Consider the following 20449-nt stretch of genomic DNA (forward strand, 5'->3'; position numbering starts at 1 on the left):
ATCTCTATGAAAACACGAATAGCATTCTTCAACGAACTGGAACAAATAGTTTTAAAATTATATAGGAACCACAAAAGATGAATAGTCAAAGCAATCCTGAGAAGTAAAAATAAAGCAGGCGGAAATCTCACTTCCCAACTTCAAACTCTACTACAAAGCCACAGTAATCAAGACAATTTGGTACTGGCACAAGAACAGAGCCACAGACCAGTGGAACAGAATAGAGACTCCAGAAGTTAACCGAAACATATATGGTCAATTAATATACAATAAAGGAGCCATGGACATACAAAGGGGAAATGACAGCCTCTTCAACAGCTGGTGTTGGTAAAACTGAACAGCTACATGTAAGAGAATGAAACTGGATCACTGTCTAACCCCATATACAAAAGTAAATTTGAAATGGATCAAAGACCTGAATGTAAGTCATGAAACCATAAAACTCTTAGAAAAAAACATAGGCAAAAATCTCTTGGACATAAACATGAACAACTTCTTCATGAACATACCTCATGTTCATGAGGCAAGGGAAACAAAAGCAAAAATGAATGAGTGGGACTATATCAAGCTGAAAAGCTTCTGTACAGCAAAGGACACCACCAACAGAACAAAAAGGCACCCTACAGTATGGGAGAATATATTCATAAGTGACATATCCAATAAAGGGTTGATATCCAAAATATATAAAGAGCTCATGCCCCTGAACAAACAAAAAGCAAATTATCCAATAAAAAAATGGTCAGAGGAGCTGAACAGATAGTTGTCCAAAGAAGAAATTCAGATGGCCAACAGACACATGAAAAGATGCTCCACATCACTAGTCATCAGAGAAATGCAAATTAAAACCACAATGAGATATCACCTCACACCAGTAAGGATCTCCACCATCCTAAAGACAAACAACAACAAATGTTGGTGAGGCTGTGGAGAAAGGGGAACCCTCCTACACTGCTGGTGGGAATGTAAATTAGTTCAACCATTGTGGAAAGCAGTAAGGAGGTTCCTCAAAAAGCTCAAAATAGAAATACCATTTGACCCAGGAATTCCACTCCTAGGAATTTACACTACGAATGCAGCAGCCCATTTTGAAAAAGACATATGCACCCCTATGTTTATCGCAGAACTATTTACAATAGCCAAGAACTGGAAGCAATCTAAGTGTCCATCAGTAGATGAATGAATAAAGAAGATGTGGTACATATACACAATGGAATATTATTCAGCCATAAGAAGGAAACAAATCCAACCATTTGCAACAACATGGATGGAGCTAGAGGGTATTATGCTCAGTGAAATAAACCAGGCTGAGAAAGACAAGTACCAAATGATTTCACTCACATATGGAGTATAAGAACAAAGAAACAACTGAAGGAGCAAAACAGCAGCAGACTCACAGAACCCAAGAATGGACTAACAGTACCAAAGAGAACGGGACTGGTGAGGGGGGGTGGGAAGGGGGGGATAAGGGGGGTGGAAAAAGGTAGGGGGCATTATGATTAGCATGTATAATGAGGAGGGGGCACGGGGATGGCTGTACAACACAGAGATGACAAGTAGTGACTCTATAGCATCTTACTATTGCTGATGGACAGAGACTGCAATGGGGTATGTTGGGGAGACTTGGTGATGGGGGAGTCTAGTAAACATAATGTTCCTCATGTAAGTGTAGATTAATGATATCAAAAAAAGACTAGATAAAGAATATAGTATAACATTTAGTAAAAATGATATATATGTTGTATATATTCATATATATATATGTATACATCCCTAAGTAGAACAAACCTAACATATCCCTAAATAGAACATAACTCTATTAATGTTAAAGGCAATAAAACACTAAACACAAAATTCAGGACAGTTTGTACCTGAGGGTTTGTGTGGGACCCAGAGTTAAGCAGTGGATTATAAGAAGAAATAATCACATAGATATTTACAAAGCACTGGATATGTATATGTTCAAGTACCTAAATGGGTTACATATTTATTTTATTACTGTGGTTTTTTACTTCCATTAATTTTTCAGTTACTTTTTTTATCATACTCTGATACAAGAAACATACTTCTGGTATTTGCCCCCAGTTGCTAACACAGAGTGTCTAAAACCTCTGGAATTTCCTGAGTGATAGGAACATCTTTTCCTCTAATGAGGTGACTCCTGGTGAGCCCCTAGAATGGGGGCTGGTCTTTAGAAAGACTAAGGCATATGGTTGGAACTTTTGGCCCCAAACCCAACCTCCAGGAAGGAGAGGTGGGTGGAGATTGAGTTAATCACCAATGGCCAATGATTTAATCAATTGTGCCTACATAATGGAACTTCCATAAAAACTCCTAAAGGGTAGGGTTAGGAGGCTTCCGAGTTGGTGAATGCATCTCATACTGGGAGGGTTGCATACCCCAACTTCACAGAACAGAAACTCCAGGAGCTAGGGGCCCTTCCAGATCTCTTTATATATACTTCTTCATCTGACTATTCATTTGTTTCTTTTATTACAAACTGATAAACATAAGTAAAGTGTGTTCCTGAGTTCTGTAACCTGTTCCAGCAATATATTGCATTGGGAGTGTGGGAATCCAATAATTTGCAGCTAAATCAGAAGTGTGGGTATCCTAGGAACACAATCCTTGCAACTGGTATCTGAAGTGAGGAGTCTTGTGGCACTGAGCCCTAAACGTATGGGTAGTGGGATTGATACCCACCTGGTGTTGGGAAGTTGGAGAATTCATTGTGGGTGTGGAAGTGCAGTGAGTGAAGACAGTGCAGACATACATTACACTTCAAAAGATTAGAAGAATAAATTTAAACAAAAGATGAAATAATATGAAACCAACAGAGAGCTGAACAGAAATGAAAAATGCTTGCAAACTTTAAATAGTGAACAGTGGACTGGGTCCTGCAGGAAGCTGGATCAATGAATTAAAAACAAACTAATAATCTGAGGAGGACTTAAAGGAAAAGCATAAAAAAGTATCACATGAAAACCATGCAACAGGGCTGAACTATGACACACATTCTGTGTGCTACACAGCACCACCAGGAAGGGCGAGCAGAGAGGAAGAGGACAGTTAGCCCAATAATGGGAAGGAACTGTCAGATCAATCATCAAAGTAGTTTTGTCAGAGCTAAATGTGGTAAACAGAGCAATTCCCCCCACCACCTAAGTGGCCCACATCCTAAACCGTTACCTGTGATTTTCAAGCAACAATGTTGTGAAGCAAGATTCAATACAGGTGAAATTGTGAGAAAACTAGAATTTTTTCAAGAAATGAGGAAGTACAGCACCTTCAAATTTTAATGAACTACTCAGATATGTCTTTAGATAAGCCTAGAGAAAAGTCAGTGTTGAAGAAAAAGCCTTGATACACAGAAATAATACGAAACATTAAAACTGGTTAAACAGTTAAGTTTAATATATTTGTTAAAACCAAATAATCACAGTGAAACTGCTCTACATGATATATCATGGTGGGTACATGTAATTATAAATTTGTCCAAACCCAAAGATTGTTCAAGACCAGGCGTGAACCCTCATGTGAACTATGGACTTTGGAAGATAGTAATAATGTATCAATGCAGATCCATCGGTAGTAACAAATGTAACAAATGCATCCATCTGTCTGGAGGCTATGTGAGGCAGGGAGCTATGGGAAACCTCTGTACTTTCTTCTCAATATTTCTGTGAACCTATCATTTTTAAAAGTTAATTTTTTAAAATAACCTTAGTAGTTAAGGAAAAATAATAATTCATGTAAAAAATAATTTGTATAATAACTCAATAGACTATGCATAATGTAGAGACCAAGTGTTTAACAATTACAGAAATGTGGATCTTATTATATCAAAAAACCTGGTAAATAGAGAAAGAGGCTGCAAAATCCCCTTAAATCCCCTTCTCATGAAGCAGGGAGTCTGTATCACCCTCAGGTGCTGAACCATCACCACCTATCTCCTCTCCTTCCAGCCAGCCCTTCAACTACTCCCACAGAACCTTTTTTCACCTCACTGGGATAACCAGCTGACTTTCTGCCAGCCTTCCAGATGACCCCTTTCTTGACTTTTCTCTTTATCCTATCTAGATTCCTTGGTCTGTCAGGTCACTAGCACATGTTAGTACCTTAAACTTAAACTGTCTTTTCATTATACCCACCTGGAAAAAACCAACCAGTCTTTTCTCAGGCAATAAAGCATTAAGTCCCACAGAGGTTCAGAGAGGCTCCAATAAAAACAGCCTCAACTGTTACTCTGACCACTATTTCAAACCTGTCACTCTCTTACCAAATCTCTAACTCTGACCTAGTGCACAGCACTTTAAACAAATGCTTTCACTTTTTACTTTAGGGAAAAAAATTATATAATTTTGGACAGATTTATAATGACATGTACCCACCGTGATAGTATCACGTAGAGCAGTTTCATTGTGATTATTTGGTTTTAACAAATATATCAGATGTCACTCCTTTATCATCAAGAAATCTATAAAACTAACTTATGGACTCATACAGCCTACTTCCTTCCTGTTGTAAAAAGAAATCACTTCTTCTCCAATCAGTTCGCTAAGTTTTGGGGCTTCTCTATCGAAATGATTTGCAGTTCTGCAGCTTTTGTGTATCAAACTTTTATGTCTGAACAGGGCAGAACCAGTTACATCATTTGCTAATCCCAGCGCAAAATGAAAATGTGGGACCCCCATGGTTCAAAAATTATTAAGAATTTCAAGATGGCAATGGCAGATCATTAAACCAAGCACAGGGCCCTACTAAGTGCAGGGCTCTGTACTAATACATGGGCTTCAAGTCCACAAAGCCAGCTTTGCAATTGGGACTTTCCCAAAAACTCTGATATATGGTCTATAGGATCTATTGAAAAAACAATAAATCAACCTCTCTCATTCACCCCTATTACTATCCTGCTATGAAGGATGCTCTCTGACTCTTAAAAACTTACCTAGCATTGTCTGTATTTGTTGTGGCCAGTTTCTCACCTCCCACTCATGCCTCACCCTGCCGCAAACTGACTTTGGCCCAGTGACTGCAGAAAGTGTTCTTCCCGAGGCCCCCAAGGGGAGCTGGGTTGCACAGCCACACAGTTGAGGTTCAGCCCTCGGTTTACCCAGCTTTGCCCTCCTTCCTACCACTTCCTTTAGCTTCCATGATGCCACACCATCCTGTTGTTCTTCCTAGCTCTTCACCAGCTTCTTTTATGTCTTCTTTGCAAAATCTTCTTCCTCTTCTAGCCAGACACTCCATGTCAGCATAGTTCAAGCAACCAGCCCTTTTCCCTCTTTCACAAAGTTTCTTCTTCTGTCATCTCATCAAGGCCACATCTCCAGCTTTTAACATCCTAATGGTGTAACTCATAACACAGAATTTGTGTATTTTTATGTAGCTAAAACTGCCATTTTTACATTTCCTTCAGTAGGTTTACTGGCCTATTTAGGAAGCTCTTTGACACTCAAATTATGGGAACAATCTGTATTTAAATTTTTACTGCTTTTATTGTTTTTTACTCTTTTTTAGTTTCTTTGAACATTCATAATATTTCAACAGAATTTCTTAAATGTGATATATAACATTTTAAGTAAATTATCTGAGTTCCAACATCATCTCCCTAATAACTTGAAATCTCGCTTTATGATCATTTTATAATAAAATAATTATTTTTGTGATCAGAGAAAGTAAATTTAAAAAATATACATTATATATAGTCAAACCTGGTTTTCCTGTATAATTTATTTTTCACTTAGAATAAGAAAAGGTGGAAACTGATTAAATCTTAAACGGTTAAGTCCAGTAATAGTGATGCTGAGTCCTGGCTCTGCTGACAAGCTCGTGGATGGTGGGAGGTGGCACATAACGGTTGGCAAGAGCCAAGAGCATTTGAGAATTTGAGTAGGTTTGAAGAATTTGTGTAAGCTGAAAATAGTCACGGGCAGGGGCCGTTAATATTAGATGGTAAGAATGGTTATCTCTGGAATGGCCGTTGGAGTAATGTTGTTGGAAATTAAGAACCCAGCAAAGATGCTTCTGATCAAAATACACTTAGTAGAACTGGTTAGGGGAGGGCTATTTTCATTAATTACAGTTAAGGTAGAAAACAAGGTTGTCCTCGAAGTGCAAAGAAAGTGACTCGGGTGCTGTCAACAGCTGTTAGGATGCGGCAGTAAGGGTCAGCAGGGCCCCGGAGTGGAGGGCCAGCAGTCCCAGGAAGCAGGTCTCCGGAGTAACAGCCCATGGGAGGCATAGTCCTGTCAATGATGAGTGATGCTGTGTGCTTTAAATCTGCAGATACCTTGTCCGTCACTTAGACTGTGGGTAACAGACCCACACTGTATAGATAATACAGCTCTGAAGAACGGATGTGTGCTGTGTAGAAACGCTAGACGTGGCTGATTAATACTGATAATTACTACTATTAGCCTAGGTGACTTGAAGTAGAGAAAGCGACGATTTTCTTTTAAATCATTCTGGGCTAGAGCACAAATCGCAGCCAATAGGGTGAATGGCCCCAGGCAGTGCTGGTGTCTGAAAATTTAGCTTCGTCCACGGGCAGGAGCCGGTAGGAGGCGGGCTCCGCAGCGCCTCTGCCTCAGGCCCGGGGGCTGCTGTGCGCGCTCGGCGCCCAGGGAGGAGGCCCAACGGGCCAGATGTGCCACGTGCCACTCTCAGAAGCCCAATCAGTGGACGGCTAACATTTGCGTATAGAAGTGTGTTGAAAATCTCACGAGCTGAGGTCCAACAGGAGTCAGGCTATTGATATCGTCAATGCGTAACTTCGAAGCGTAACTCCACCCCAGCTCTCGGAACAGACCAGCAGGAGCAGTTAAATATACATTTGTTAGTTAAAAATTAAATCGATGAATTAACTATTTGCTAACCAGTATTTCTTTGTTTTTTAAGTGTCTTGTCTTATAAAAATCAATTATTAAATCCTAAAGTCCTTGTTCTATAATTATAATTCCTGTTGGTTCCACTAATTTAATTACCTAAGAATATGCTGGTATAACTGCATTCCACTGATTGCACCCACATAGTATGTTTTTTTTCAGTTTTGGCTAAAATCTATTGAAAACTGATCATTTTCAGAACAGTTTTTGATAGTTTTATAATTCTGTAAACAATCATTTAACTGTGTTGGACAAAAATTACTTTGTAGCATATTTGACTCAGACCTCTTAATTTGTGAGAATCAATTTTTTAGCTTGTCTGTATGTACAGTTTACATTCAGGGAACCCCAGTGTCTGCTGGGGAGGAAGCAATTACAATAGAAAACAGCTGAAGTCCGGGGTGGGGCTCCTACCACGACCCCCACACACGACATTGGTACGTGTGTCAAACCAGGAAGAGAGTCAAAATGAATATCTAAAAGCAAAGGGAGGACAGACTTGGGAAGAGAGATGGATTCAGAAGGCTGAAAGCGAGAAATAACAGGCATCAATATGAAGGATGGGAAAAGGCTTTGATGGGATCTCAACCCTTCAACAAAAAGGGAATGTGGAAGTAGGAAGGAGGAAGAAAGGAAGCCTTTTTTGTTTCGTTGTATTTTGTAATCAGAAATATTACATTCAATGTAGGAAAATTAGAAAACAAAAATTATGAGAAAGAAAATACAACTCACTCATAATGTGACAAATGAGGAACAATAACTTTTACTTTCTAATATATTACCTGGTAACCAATGACTTCAAATGTATTTATTTTTGTATTTTAATAAATACATTTCCCTCCTCCCCATCTATTTCTTACGTGTAATACCTTCTGCTTTTTTTCCACCTCTTTTTATGATGTTTTAGGTCTTTCTTTCAAACAGAAGACACACTGGTTTCATTTTCCTGATGTGATCCGACACTTTTGAGGGTGTCAAATTCTTTCATACTTAGTTATTACAAATCTGTTGCTGCTCAACAAATTTCCCCAAAATACAGTGACTATTGACTCACAGTTTCTCTGGGTTGGGAATTTGGGGGTGCCTCATCTGCGTGCATCTGGCTAAGGGTGTTTGACAAGGCTCCAGCCAAGGTTTTGGCCAGGGTTTTGCCATTTCTTGTTCAACTGGGGAAGACCCACAACGAAAACCCATCAACCCAGACCCCCTGGTTTTTGGCAGCCCTTGGGTCCTTTCTGGCTATTAGTGGTGAGAGATTGAATATACAAATGGACAATTACCAGACTATATACAAAAACAGAGCTCCAACCCACAGCCTACAGCAACCAGCCCAGGAGCCAGCCTGCCATAAGTGAGACTTGCAGGAAGTCATAATGCTCTCTAGTAACAGTCCAGGAAGCGAAACAATAACTTACACAACCATCAGCCCCAAATAGTCAGAACTTGATTGATAACTGAGAGCTCTCTACTTTGGTTCCTGTTTCCAACTTAGCACCAACTTAGGACCTACCAGAGAATGTGAAATATGCACCCCTGACCAGTCACACAGGATACCATCCCCCACCACCCCAGTAGTCACCTCCAGCTTCCTAAAACCTCTAATTGGGGTACACCTGAGCCTTCTCTCTCTTTTCTACCATAGTTTCCCACACCTCTCCCTGCCTCTGAGTCTGGCAAAACAAAAGTGACAGTGGCTGACTCCCTTGTTTGTAGAGCTATAAATAAATACCTTTGTTCTCATTGGGTTTGTCCTATAGTTCATTGTGGAGACCCAACTGACACCCAGTCCACTCTGCCCCTGGCATGATCCTGGCCTTCAGCCCCGTGTAGTTCCTAGAGGGGCCCCTTATACCCTGCTGCTCACAACTTGTTCAGTCAGTGAAGATGTGGGACGTCAGCCATGGATGGAACGTGCTATCTGTGATGAGCTCCTCGGCTGTCTATCCTTAGTTTGGAACCTGGGTTTTATTGCTGGATCCTAGTTGGTTAGCATCCTTGATGGAGTCAAATTCCTTTCCATCTCTTTTGTGTCTTTTGTGTTACTGTTTTGTGTTGTGCTGAGAAGGAGAATCATAGTGTTGAACACAGGCATAGACCCGATAAGCTTCTTGTACAAGTTGTACAAACCTCACAGACAAGTGGGTTTTTGGTGACCAGCATCCATTTAGACAAACTTTGCTGCGCATCACCAATGAAACTGGATGAGGATCTCTGTCCATCGTCATTTTGTGTTCTGTGAGGTTGGCTTTGATGCAGAGACAGCAATCTCTGGTATTTCATCTGCTGGGGACACAGATTGTCAGGTCTGGGTTGGGGCTGTTAGCTGACGGTCCAGGTATAGGCCTGAGACACAAGGTGCATGAGCTTCTTGTTCCAGTTGAGCCCCTGGGGGTGGGGAAGTCTAAATCCTCTCCTCCACCAGGAAACACAGCTTCTTCCATGCCTCCCACTTCAGTCCTAATTCTTATGCCCATGTTTCTAAATGGCATAACTTCACCAAGGATGATCTGGGCCTTCATCAGCTATTCTGGGGAATACTTGATTTGAACGAAATTGGTCATTTGAGATGTGCCTTAGGAAAAAAAGGGACTAAGAAATCACAAGCCCAACAAGCATCATTTTTCGATTGGTATATGAGGACTTCAGATGAAATTCTTATTCAAAAAGTGCTTGGCTAAAAGATCCTTTAGATAAAGTCAGTGAGCGGACTCACAGAGTAAACAGGAACACAACAGGCTCGCTGCCCCAGGACCTGTCACCTGCCTGGTCTTCCAGCTGCCCCTCATCCCCTGTCCTTCTGACCTGTCTCCTCCTGTACCTCTTCTCTCCTCTTCCCTTTGTCCAGAACCCGTACCTTTTCCTAACAAATCTCCTAAAATCTCAAAATTCCAGTTGCCTCTAAGGATCCATCCCTTCCAAAAGCAAAGAACACAGAAGCTAACAACATAGAAGTTAAACCTTGGAACCCAAACTGAATTAGGAGGTATAATTCAAGACTCCCCTAAACCCAGATAAGACCAACAAATATTCATGAAATAATTTAGAATTCTTTTGGGTCCATATAACCCATGGTTCCCAACATTCTGGTCACATGTTGGTCAGAATCCCAGTTGCTGAATCTTGCGGGGCAAAGGCTGACTGAACTGACCCAGTAAGGGACATGCAGGATACCTCTCTCCACAATAAACTTGAGGGTCACAAAAAGGGTAGAAGAGTAGAAAAGCCATATCTGAAATTTTTCCAATAAAAATTAATTGGACCATAACTCAATCACAAAAAAAAAAAACACAAGAAAGATTAAGAAATAAAAGGTTGAAATAGTCTGGAAAATACCTTCCTGCTAACAATATTGGGGAATTTAAGAAGGGGCTGATGAAAAATGAGAAACAGCCGCATGAGCTCACTACAAACCCTGGCAGAATTTCAAAGGGCTCTAGAACAAAAGCAAGACAGGACCCAAAGTAAACTCTGGTTGCACAGATGAAAGAGCTAGGTGGCCCTTTCCCCAGCCAGCCATCCCTGACAGAGGCACTCAGAGATACTGTGAACCAAAGGGAGAAAAGATTGTCCTGGTGGAGGAAAGAAAAACCACGATAAAGAAAAGCCCCTCAGTTCAGATCAGTGGGGGTGCTCTGAGGAAGGACAAGTGCCCACCACCCTCCACCCCATTAGAAACTCAGAGTGAGGTAACCATAAGTACAGATGGCCAATCTCATCAATTCCTGGTGCATTTGGGAAACCCTGCCACCCGGGCTCATCCGCTTCCTTGGAGAGAACATATCACACAAATGGGGGATATTTCAAATAACCCATACATGTTCCCCTCTCTCACAGCCCTTAACCACAACCCTTGAGCCCTCGACTATAAAACATCCCTTCCCATGATCCATTCTGTGATACCTCTTCTGTGAACTTGATGGGGGGAGACTCACTTTGCAAATAGAATTGTAGTATTAAATGTGCACCAGGGAGACTGTTTCTGGAGGTCTCATAGTCAAGCTGTGTCAGCTCTGGATACACCTTTGCCTCCCCATTAGATTAATGCCTTCCCAAGATAAACATCTTAATATTGTGTCTGACTATGGGCTAAAAATGCAGTGATAGAGCCAAAATAATTGTAGCAGAAGCCATAGAAGTCCAGCTAGAGCCTACAGGCCATCCCCTGGACTTCTCCAATGTCCCTTGAAGCCACAGGCAGAGGGAGAGATCACACACACCTGTAGCTGAGAGCTTTATATCCAGAGGCGTGTTGAGCTCTGCACTGGCTCCTGGAACACTCTCGTCTTTCCCAGTGTCACCCATCTGGTTGGGACATCAGGGCCATCAGCAAAATTGTTGTCCCTCACTTCCCAGCAATACCTAACAAAATACCGTTCTTCCCTCTGTTCCTCCAGAAGCCACTTGATTAGCTCTAGTGGGCCTTTGCACTGCCTTCTCTGTATGCCACAAGGCCTGGAGAATCAGTGCCTTTTTGCCCTCATCTGGGGAGAACAATAGTATATACCTGGACTACACCTAGGGTTCACTGAGGAACCTCCTACGTTTCCCAGGTCCTCAATCAAGACTTAAAAAATACCAGTTTTTCTTATGATTCTGTTCTGATGCAATATGTGCATCTATATATGTACAATATGTACGTCTCCTACCTTGTTCAGACCAAAAAAACCTGTAAAAAAAAAAAAAGATTCAATTTACTCAGTCTTTGTAGAAAAAGAACATACAGTTTTAAAAGATAAATTAAAATTTTATTAATACACAGTCCATTATTTAGGACATGACCTAAAGGGAAAAACACTGTCCTGAAAAACTCAAGGCTCTCCAAGTGTATCCTAGACTCCTCACAAAATGATAATCGAGAGAATTTCAGGCTTCTGTGGAGATTGCAGACAATGGGAACCAAATTTTTCTGAGCTTGCAGCCCCTCTTATGATTAAATCAGTCTTCCATAAGAAACCCTCTGCTCTGGGAGCCAAATGTGAACAAGCCCTCTGGAACCTGAAGAAAGTTTGTCAAAAGTCTTCTTCCCTAGGCATCCCTAGCCACAAGCCTGTTAGCCTATCTGTGCAGGAGTGATTGGACAAGCCCTAGGGCTTAACTCAACTTCATGGGAAACATCAAAGACTTGCTGCTAACTGCTTACCCTTGAGCCAGTGGCAAAGACTTATCCCCATTTCCTTTGGGCAAGAGCTGCCACCTCAAAACTCATTGGTCCTTCAACTGAACCTCAACGCTTCCTGTTCCACCTCAGGGTTCCTCATTCAGCACAGACAGTAATGCTGCTGGGAACACACACTTTTCAGCCAGCCAGTTAGCCTCTTATGAAATCGTCTTCCTCCCTCTCAGACATTGCTGGTCATTGCTGTAACACCCTGAACCTTGCCTGTCTTCTGCCCCAGCCAGAATAAGGCTTGTCCTTCAGTTAGAGAGCTCACTGCCCCTCATGCACATGTATTAGACTCCTGCAGAGAATGTTGGCCTTATGTCTTTTGACGGGTCTTAACTCAGAACTGAAGCTGGAGGCTCTCAAGCAGGGTGTGTTATCACGAGTGTGAGCTCTGCTTTAGCACACAGTCCTGTACGTAAGGTGAAATCGGCCCAGATGGCAGGATTTACTGCACTTACTGAAGTCTGTTAATTAGCCTAAGGTCAAAGAGCAATCACAGACAGGCACACCTTGATGATATTGCAAGCCTGGTTTCAGATCATGGCAGTAAAATGAGTCAGGTGGATGCTTTGTTTTCCCAGGGCATATTGAAGTTATGTTTACACTACAGCCTATTTTGTGTGCAATAGCATATGTCCAAAAAGATAATGCATATACCTTAATTTAAAAATACCTTATGGCTAAAAAATGCTAACCACCTAACAAGTCTGACCTAAACAAGTCATTTTTTTTTTTTTCGCTGGGGGAGGATCTTCCCTCAGCGTTGATGGCTGCTGACTGATCAGGGTGGCTTTGTGGCAATTTCTCAGAATAAGACAACTATGAAGTCTGCTGCATCGATGGACTTCCTTTCACAAACAATTTCTCCAGAGCACATGGTGCTGTTTGATAGCATGTTACCCACAGCAGAGCCTCTTTCAAAATTGGACTCAGTCCCCTCCAGCCCTGCCGCCGCTTTATCAACTAGGTTTACATCACATTCTAAACCCTCTGCTGTCGTTTCAGCAGTCCTCACAGCAGCTTCACCAAAAGGAGATTCCATCTCAAGAAATCACTTTCTTTGCTCATCCATGGGAAGCAGCTCCTCATCCACTAAAGTTTCATCAAGAGATTGTACAGTTCAGTCCCATCTTCAGGCTCCACTTCTAATTCCAATTCTCTTGCTGTTTCCACCCCATCTGCAGTGACTTCCTTCCCTAGTCTTAATTCTCTCAAAGTCATCTATGAGGGTTGGAAACATCTTGATATTTTGATCTTTTCTCATGAGTTTTGAATGTTCTTGATGACACTGAGAATGGTGAATTCTTTCCAGAAGCTTTTCCATTTGCTTTGCCCAGATCCCTCAGAAGCCTCACTACCTATGGCAGTGATAGTGATAACCTGATGAGATACATTTCTTAAATAATAAGACTTGAAAGTTGAAATGACTCCATAACCCATGGGCTACAGAATGGATGTTTGTTAGCAGGTATGAAAACAACAGTCATCTACTTGTCCATCGTCATCAGAGCTCTAGGGTGACCAGGTGCACAATCATAATTTGAAAGGAGTCATTTCTTCTGAACAGTAGGTCTCAGCAGTGGTGTTAAAATATAGAGTAAACCATACTGTCCATCATCTAGGTTTTGTTGTTCTACTGACAGAGCACAGGCAGAGTAGATTTTGCATAATTCTTAAGGACTTCAAGATTTTCAAAATGGTAAACATGCATTGGCTTCAACTTAAGGTCACCAGCTGCATTAACCCTTAACAAGAAAATTGGCCTGTTGTTTGAAGCCAGGCATTGACTTTCCTCTCTAGCTATGAAAGTTCTAGAGGGCATTTTCTTCCAATATAAGGCAGTTTTGTCTACATTGAACATCTGTGGTTTAATGCAACCTCCCTCATTAATGATCTCAGCTGAATCTTCTGGGTAACTGGCTGCAGCTTCTCCATCAGCACCTGCTGCTTCACCTGCACTTTGATGTTACAGAGACGGCTTCTTTCCTTAAACCTCATGAGTCAACCTCTGCCAGATTCACACTATCTTCTGCAGCTTCCTCACCTGTATCAAGCTTCATAGAACTGAGGTTAAGACCTTGCTCTGTCTGGATCGGGCTTTGGCTTAAGGGAATGTTACAGCTGGTTTGATCTTCCGTCCAAACCACTAAAGCTTTCTCCACATCAGCAGTGAGGCTGTTCCACTTTCTTATCATTCACATGTTCACTGCTACAGCACTATCAATTTCCTTCAGCAACTTTTCTTTTGTATTTACAAGTTGGTTAACTGGTACAAGAGGCCTAGCTTTCAGCCTGTTTTCAACATGCCTTCCTCATTAAGCTTAATCATTTCTAACTTTTGATTTAAAGTGAGAAACATGTGACTCTTCCTTTCACTTGAACACTTAGAGGCCATTGTCAGGTTGTTAATTGGACTGATTTCAATATTGTGTCTCAGCAAATAAGGAGGCTTGAGGGGCCGGGCAGGGGTGGGGTATGGGGGTGCAGGGGATAGGGCAATGGCCGGTCAGCGGGGCTGTCAGAGCACACACAACATTACTGATCAAATTCACCATCTTATATGGGTGCCGTTCATGACACCCTAAAACAATTACAATAGTAACATCAAGGGTCATGGATCGCAGAACACCATAAAAAATATAATCACGAAAAAGTTTGAAATATTGTTAGAAGTACCAAAATGTGACAGAAAGATACAAAGTGAGCAAATGTTGTTGGAAACATGGCTCTCATAGACTTGCTTGACACAGGGTTTCTACAGACTCCAGTTTTGTAGAAAATGCTCTATCTGTGAAGTGCAAATAAAGCAAAGCACGGTAAGACGAGGTTTGCCTGTGTCCAGAGAGAAGGTTTGGGGATGTACTTGATTTGGTTCTTAATTCTGCAGGAGTTCCCATAAAAAATGGACAAAGTTAAGGAACTTTTATATGCACTCATATTTCCTAGACAGGTGACTGTTACAAAGGATGAGGCACGCATCAAAAAATATAATAAGGAGGTAAATGAAACACTACAGCTGAACATTATGCCAGAGAAGCCTCTTTAACCAAGGTTCTGATCCTATTTAAACCCTCAAAGGATAAATCTCTGGAGGGATTCAAATAGGCCATTATAAAATATTTATCCCCTAATTTTGAGAAGGAAGAATAAGAAAATGCTCTGTAGCCCTCATTCAGACCACCTCTGGGGCTTTACACGCGACCATTTGGTAGCACTAGGTGACTTCAACTGTTTCTCCATGAAACTACTCATTGTGAAATAGACAAATTGGTTGGAATCTATCTTGCTAATGGGTTTCAGCCCTGGGCAAATTCGCTATGGATTCAATGTGACCAAAGAAATTGACAGCAAAACATTCTTGGGGTGAAAGGGTTATACCCAACTTTATTTCCAGGTGGCAGGTCAGTCACTAAAATCCTTCACTCAGAGCCAGTCTGCATGCAGCAAGCTGGTCTCTGCATCTGGGCCCCTCTGTCTGCACAGCCATCCCGCACAGCCATCCTCTGGGCCCCTCTGCCCCCACAGCCGTCCTCTGGGCCTCTCTGCACAGTCATCCCGCATAGCCATCCTCTGGGGCTCTGTCCTCGGCGCTGTTACCACCCCAGCCTCTGCTCTGCTCTCCTGCAGCCTTGCAGCCCTGCCACCGTGTCACGCCCAGAGCACTGGGCAGAGCTCTTTACATCAATGATGTAAGATTCTGTGGATAAAATAGAATCTAAAAAGAAGAGTGAGGTTATTTTCAGGTCTTGTGTCACCTGTCAACAGCATAAACCTGTAAAGGGGGGACATGGCCAAAAGTCAAAGTCTCAATGGCCCTTTGACACCTTCAGATGGATTTTATTCTGCTTCCATCCTCCATGGGATTTAAATATATTTCAATCATTATAAATATCTTTTCAGAATGGGTTGAAGGATTCCCTGGCCAAAACACTACAGCCTTTCCAGGTGCTAAAAAGCTGCTTGATTTTGTTTCCAATCTGAGGCACCCAACTTTTGTATCAAGTAATCAAAGCACACACTTTATGGGAACCACATAAAAGAACTCGGTAGAACATCACCCCTTACTCAAATGCTACACTGTCCTTACCACCTACAGTCTTCTGGAAAAGTTGAAAAGACCAATGATATCCTTAATTTAAAATTACCAAAACTTTCAGAAACCTTTGAGCTCCCTTGGCCAAAGATATGCTCTTTAGCACTTAAAGCCATACAGGCCACCCTCTATGAAACATACTGGCTACCCCTCTATGAATTAGTGACTAGAAGGCTGCATGCTTGAGTATGCCACCTGACTCTGCTCTATGAATGCAAACACAAGTACCAGGGACTCATGCACTATACCCAGTCCTCTATCAGTAGTTAAGGCCACCTTCCTACATCATCTTCCATCTTCATGATCTTCAAACAGGAGATTTTGTTACTTAAAGAGACATCAGAGAAAAACTGCCCTTGAACCTGGAAGGGACTTGATCAGGTACTGCTATCAAGAAATACAGCATTGAAACTCTAAGGAGTCAACCCCTGGGTTCACATTTCACAACTAAAGAAGAAATTCAGAGCTCCGCACAACTAGAAGGCTATTCAAGAATGGGTCTCGGGCTAAGGATTGTCAGAGAGCCTCCCAAAGCAGCCAGTCTTCAGAAGTGAACAGCTGACCCAAGACCTTTGCAACGAGGAGACAACAGTGGGAAGTAAGCAGACAGTTAACGCCTATGATGTCAGACCCCGGCTCCTATCTAGTTTCTGTTCTGTTGTCTAGCTGCTCACTGATCATAATTCTTCTTCCCTTTTTCTAAAATTCTTGTCATCACCCACCCATTGTGATCCTTTTACTCTTTTCTTCCCTCCTTATTATAAGTGGCAGATGAGAGCAGACTCACTCTAAAGCCATCCTTATATGGCCTCCTATAGTAGACTCTGTCCACATTCTTACTGAATGCTGCGTACACCACCCTTCACCAGACCAAACCAGTGAGAAAAACCTCTGGGAAATTCTGGTTTGGTGAAATGAGACCGCAGGCAATCAGCTGATGGCAGCTACATGGACAACTGGCCCTAAACAAGTCAGCCTGTTGCATTGCTAGTGTCCCTCTCTACCAGAAAAAGAACCAGCTATTATATCTATTGATCAGATCCTAGGTAATTCTAAATTGAATTCAACAGCCTTTTTAGGACAATGGGCCAAATTCTTATCATCTGACAGAGACTAATAGAAATCCAAATATGTAACCCAGTTTATGTAAGGTGTTGTTTTCAACATCACCTTTTGAACACCTCCTCTTATCTCAGATTTCCGTGTGCCTCAACTGCACACTATTTCCTTCATGTCCAGGATGCCTGGGCCTGTTCACCTCAAACTAATACTTTGTGCACTTTGGGAAGAGTATTCTGAGACTTGTCCTCACATAGAGACTCTAATTCTATCCATCAGCAAGCTTAGAAATGCAGACACAGATATGAGTTCCAAAATGAGGCCACAGTTGATTATTTCAAGCATAGTACTTGATGGAATTACAGGCTCATTGTTCATGCAAACAATTAGAGCACTCCACCCATCAGCGGGATCATACAAATAGAAAAGACTATAAGAAACCTATCACTAAATTGGGCAGAAGCTACTTATTCTTCCTTTGGCCTGGACGGAACATAGATCCATCTCAACTCCCTGGTACAGGGGATGACAGGCAGTCATATTGCCCTAGATTCTCATGGCCTTGTCCTTGTGGGTCTGCCAGTGCCAGTACCTCTCATTGTTCCTGGAGCAATGAAATAAGCAAGTTTAAATAAGCTATACATTGCTTTAAGGAAGAAGTTTTTGGATCACTAAGATTGATCCTCATGGTCTATGGGATTTGTCCTATTGGACTGGGTTGGGAAATTGGGGTTCTTGGTTTCAAAGAATCTTACAGAGACTATTAGTTGTTCTTATTTTAGCCACAGGCTGGTGAGGGTGGTCTGTAGTGTCTTATCCAGAGTCTCAAATGGCACTCCCTCCGTAGCAGCTCTTGTCATGACCACCGTGATGATACGACAGAAAGGGCAGGATGATCTTGCAGTGGACGTGACTGAAGGCAGCTGGGCAATCTCCGAGTGGTGAAGATCTGGATTTCTAGTTTTTCCTGAACTGGTCAACTTCTTGCAAGTAAGACAATGGCCAAAGGGGGCTGAGAAGCTGTAGATGCAAATTACAATGCCCAAACCATATATAAAAATATGCCTCTGACCCGCAACCTCACAGGAAGCCAGTCTCTTACCTACAGAATGAGCCCAAGAAGCCAACCTGTGAGAAGTGAGCCTTGGGGAGTTGGACTGCGCTCTCTGGTACCAGCCCAGGGAGCCAAGCAATAACCCCTGGAATAGCCAGCCCACAACGGCCAGGACTTGACTAATCACCAACAGCTCTCCTAATTTTTGTCTCCTTTTTCCAACTTAGGGACAACCAGAGAAAGCCAAATATGTTCCCTAACAAATGGCATTGGGTGCCCCACTTCTGGTCCCCACCTCCAGCCTCCCCACACCCACAGCCTCCAGTAGGGGCACACCCGAGCCTTCCCTTTTCTGCCACAAAGCTCTCCCAGCCCTCTGCCTCCTTTTGAGCCTCTGAAAAAGCATAAGCAGCAATGGCTGACTCCCTTGCCCTAGCTCTGAGTAAGCAGCCTGTGCCTGTTCCCCCTGGCTGGCCACCATTTATTTCCCAGTGGGAGACACCTGTTCCCCTCCACATGCAGCTCAGTATGGCCACTGGCATCCTTCAGAGCAGGTGACCAGGAGAGCAGGATAGGACAGCCCGGACTATCTTGAAGAAGTCACTAAAAGAAACCAGTCTTTCAGTAACTTAATCTTAGTTCTGACATCCAACGACTTTTGCTGTGGTCTATTCTTAGACACAATCCACATTCAGGGAAAGATTCCACGAAAGGGTGAAAGATGCAGAGATCACTGGGGCCTGTCTGAGAGGCTGCCCACCACACTTAGTATAGTGACTGGTGTGCTTAATGCCATCCACTAAATCATTTTCTATTGTTCTTCCTTTTGTTTTTGTCAATTTTTTAAATGTTTTTAATACCATTTTCCACATAGTTGTTTGGAATTTCTACTATACTTTTCCATTTCATTCATTGTAATTTTCCTTTTCTATGTTCTCAGAGATAGATACCTACGATGCTATTTTTTGAAACAAGGGATCATTTCTCTCCTATTTCATCATTATCTCATCACACAATGAGAGGATTCCTTTAAGACAGATTCACTTCTCCCTTAAGTCTCATGCCATTGTGATCTTTAAAACATGGCCCTAGGCCCCTCTCTGCTCTACCCCAGGCAACTCCAATGTCTTGTTAATGTGAATTAGTATTTATTAGGATTTCCTTTAGAGGTTGTCTCTTTGTTTCAAGAGTTGTTATTTGCACTTATTATTTCCTACTCCTAAAATATTTAGTCCTATGCACTTACACATACATGAACATACACACAATTCCCATGTTTGTGTTTCAGTGCTATTTCTTCTTCTTTTGCAATCTCCCATCCAGAAGTCTCTATCCTGTTGATTTGTTCTTATACTTTTTCAATCTTTTATTTGAGTATTATTCACATACAGTAAAGTGCACAAGTCAAAAGTGAATAATCTGATGACTGATCTCAAAGTGAATGCACTCATATAACCTCCAGCCATGTCAGGAAATAAAATATTGCCAGTGGTTCCAAAGCTCCATGCATGCCCTGCCAATCACAACCCCTTCCCTCCACCCAAAAGACACCACCATACTTTCTTTCAACACCATAAATTGGTTTTATCCAGGTCTGAATTTATATCAAAGGCATAGCACAATATTTATCCTCCCAAGTCTGACCTTTTCACTCAACATTATGTTTATGAGATTGTCTTCTGTAACTCTAGTTAATTCATTTAATTGATAAAAAGCATTTCTTCAGATGAAGTACCACAATTTATTTATACATTCTATTCTTGATAAACATTTTGGTTATATCTAACTTGGAGCTATTACAAACAATGCTGCTGTAAATATGTGTCTTCTGTGCACATGGGCATGAATTTCTGTCAGTTCTATATCTAGAAGTTAGATTACTGGTTCACAGAGAATGCATTTTTCACCTTTAATGCATATTTCCCGTTTCCAGTGGTTGAACCTCTTTGATTCCTACCTACAATGTAAAAAAGTTCCTTGGTTCATTTATTTATGCATTTATTAAAGTTAACATTTGCTAAGTTTAATAAAGATTTGTGCTCACTTTGGCAGCATATACTAAAATTGGAACAATACAAAGAAGATAAGCATATCCCCTGTGCAAGGTTGACATGCAAATTCATGAAATGTCCCATAGTAAAAAAAAAAAACCTTACTTGAATATTTGCACCTAAGACAAAAGGATTTTGGAATTC

The 20449-nt window shown here is 41.7% G+C and overlaps 1 non-coding gene across 1 annotated transcript; it reads left to right on the plus strand.

The window, feature by feature from the left end:
* The first annotated feature begins 20292 nt into the window (after positions 1-20292).
* Positions 20293-20395, plus strand: LOC118967757 (U6 spliceosomal RNA). Its single transcript, XR_005054982.1, has one exon. It is a non-coding gene; the product is annotated as a U6 spliceosomal RNA (small nuclear RNA).
* Positions 20396-20449: the final 54 nt, after the last annotated feature.

The sequence above is a fragment of the Manis javanica genome, chromosome 6 (genome assembly GCF_040802235.1).
Source record: "Manis javanica isolate MJ-LG chromosome 6, MJ_LKY, whole genome shotgun sequence".
Lineage (NCBI taxonomy): Eukaryota > Metazoa > Chordata > Mammalia > Pholidota > Manidae > Manis > Manis javanica.